The sequence below is a fragment of the Chionomys nivalis genome, chromosome 15 (assembly GCF_950005125.1).
Source record: "Chionomys nivalis chromosome 15, mChiNiv1.1, whole genome shotgun sequence".
NCBI lineage: Eukaryota > Metazoa > Chordata > Mammalia > Rodentia > Cricetidae > Chionomys > Chionomys nivalis.
The window spans coordinates 57234590-57237706 of record NC_080100.1 but is presented as its reverse complement, the minus strand read 5'-3'; the positions used below and the strand labels follow the sequence as shown (position 1 = coordinate 57237706).

The window sequence follows — 3117 nt, the reverse complement described above, 5'->3', positions numbered from 1 at the left end:
GCTACACTCTTGATACTAGACTCTCAGCAGGACACCTCTTGGACATGCTATTGTTGCCTTGTGTCACGGATATCCTGTAGCTTTGGATCTGCAGGTCTAGCATCTTCACCTGCTCCAGAAGTTCATAGATGAGGTGAGTGTTGGCATGGGCTACCTTGCAGTTTTGATTCTGAGCCTGGGTGGTACCTGGTTTTGTGAGTCTGCCTACTTTTCCTCATCATCACCACCCAAACAAGCTCTCCAGTACTGCCCCAGCTCACCTATGTAGCAACCATCAAGAAGAAGGCCCAGTTCTCCTACTCTCATATGTACAGGTTCACCTCACCTGCACTCACACCACCAGGGACAGCTCTACTGTTTTGCCCAGGCAAGGTGCAGGGCCTACTTTCTGGATTGCTGCCTGTGGTGGGAAACAAGGCCAGCTCTTCCAGTCTCATGAGCCAAGATCCGCTCTCCCACCTGTCACAGCTGGCAAGGAGAGGTGTGGGGAGGGGTTGGGGGAAGGAAGCACATACTTCCCTTACCTTTGTCATCTCATGGCATATGAGGAAGGGGCCTAGGGCATCTCTCCTGCTCTACCACACCCATCAGCAGGGTCATCTGTACTGTGCTGCCCAGGCAAGGTGTAGGGTCTGCTTTCCTGAATTCCGCTACCAGTGAAAGGAAGAGCCAATTGTCCCACACTCTTTTTTTTCCCAAGCCAAACTGTATCCAGCTTTATTAAAGACACTTACCATAAACAATCATGGTTTTCCAGGCAGAACATGGGCAGACAATCAGTAACAATATCCAAGAACTTCCAAACTCCCTTCTTGTATCGACTACCAAAATCAGAAAGCCGCTATAAAACCCGGTGAGTCTTCATTGGATGCTCTGAAAAGGAGGAGGAGTTTAAAAACACATTGAGGATGTTGTTTCACAACTTTTCACAAGCCGACCCTGACTTTCAGGAAATGAAATGAAAATGGCAGAATTATCAATCTGCAGATCCACAATCTTCTATAAAAGGAACCGCTGCGCTTTAGAGGACACTCAATATCACTACAAAGTTCAGATTGCCCAACAGACTGGCAAAACCAATTTTGGGGATCAGGTTCCAACAGGTCTCTAGTCTTAAGAGAGTTAAGTCTATGTTGATGGTACAGGGGGAGGAGGATATAAAAATGAACTGAGTTTTCCCACACAAGGCATGTTGTGCCATGGTGGCCACATATGTCAATATGTCCCCAGGACGTCTCTCCTGGGAGCCAAGAGGAGTCTTTCAAAATTATCAGGGAAAGATGTTTTCCATCATGAACCATCATCCATCCAGCTTGGGAGACACTGCTAGTGACACATGTTCCTCCCCACCCAAAACAATGAAGTGCTCTGTGTGCTAACAACATAGCTTTAAAAAAAATTCTGCATTTTTATAAAACTTGATAAAAAATAGTATTTCAAACTGTACAGTCACCAGATGTACACAGTTATCAAAAACGCACACATTTCACTTGGCGTCTCCAGCACCTTCAGCTTTTTGTGCCTGGTCTGTTTTGGCGTCTCCATTCTCTGCAGGATTAGTGGCATCCTTACCACCAGCATCGGCCTTCCCCTTCTTACCCTTGGGTACCTTCTCTCCCTTCTTTGCGGGGCCTTTTTAGGTTTGGGCTCTGGCTTTGGAGGAGCAGGTTTAGCGGACAACCTTGCCGATCTTCTTTGTGGCTCGTCCTTCACCTTGGCTTTATCTCCTTTAGTATCCGCTTCAGCCCTTCTTTTGGGCATGGCGGTGGCGGGGTGGGGGGTTGGGGGAGTGGACACGTCAGCGCTGAACGCGGGGCTGCAGCAGTGCGTGGCTGGGGTCGGTCCGGTGGTTGTTCTCGCTGCTTCTTCCTGTCCCACACTCTTATAACCTCAGGGCCAGCTCTCCCACCCGCTACAGGTGGCAAGGGCTAGGAGAGGGGAAGGTCATATCTTCCTTGCATACTCTACTTTATGGTATTTGAAGGGTGGAGCCAGATTTCCCACTGGCATTCAAGGAGCCAGATCACCTGTGCCTCTGTCAACAGCGTCGGTTCTCCACTGCCTGGAACTAGGTACAGGGCCTACTCTCCCAAGTGCTGACCAGTGAGGGTTGTGTCACCTCTCTCACTCTTGTGAACTCATTGCATGCAGTAGGGGTGAGGGAGTGAGGTGCATGGAGCAAGGGGATATCTTTCCCTCACTGAAACCACTGAGTGACAGACCGTGGGGCTAGTTCTCCAACTCTCTTGCATTTAGGGTCTACTTACTGGATCCTCCTCCCCACCATCAGGGAGAGCTCTAATATGTTGCCCTTGGGAGGCACAGGGCCCCCTCTCCAGAGTGGTGCCATTAGTGAGGGGCAGGGCCAGCTCTCCCTTAGGACTCGTTTCTAAATGAACATTCAAACTTAGGGTACCCAATATGTGCTACATATTTTGAGCTCTAATACCTGAATTAATTTTAAATCTGTCTTTATTTACTATACTAGAAAACATAATTAGTTTGAGATCAAGAAAGCAACCTAATTAAGATGGAACACAGAACTAAACAGAAAGCGCTCAAAGGATGAAAAATTAATAGCTGAGAAATACTTTTTAAAAGTTGAAAATCCTTAGCCATGAGGAAATGCTTACTAAAACTACTTTGAGAGTTCATCCTAATAGTGATCAGAATGGCAAATAAATATAGCGAACGATAGCACAAGATGGCCATGATTCAGAGGAAGGAGAACGATAGCACAAGATGGCAATGATTCAGAGGAAGGGGAACGATAGCACAAGATGGCAGTGATTCAGAGGAAGGGAACGATAGCACAAGATGGCAATGATTCAGAGGAAGGGGAATATCTACCCACTGCTCTTTTATTACTAGTTGGTTCAGCCACTATGGAAATAAGTATAAAGATAGATAAAATAGATCTACCAAGAGTCCAAATGTACCATTTTATAAATACTCCCAAAAGACTCTCAGTCTTATTACTGAGATGTTTTTCATCTGTGTCCAATGATGCCCTATTCATTGCAACACTCAACTGATGAGGAAAGATGTAGTGCATTCACACAGGCTAATATATTTAGTCATTAAGGAAAATAAAATGATAAAACTTGAAGGCAAATG

General features: G+C 46.3%; 1 pseudogene; it reads right to left on the bottom strand.

Annotated features, from left to right (window-relative positions):
* Positions 1-1466: 1466 nt before the first annotated feature.
* Positions 1467-1761, bottom strand: LOC130887507 (non-histone chromosomal protein HMG-17-like; annotated as a pseudogene).
* Positions 1762-3117: the final 1356 nt, after the last annotated feature.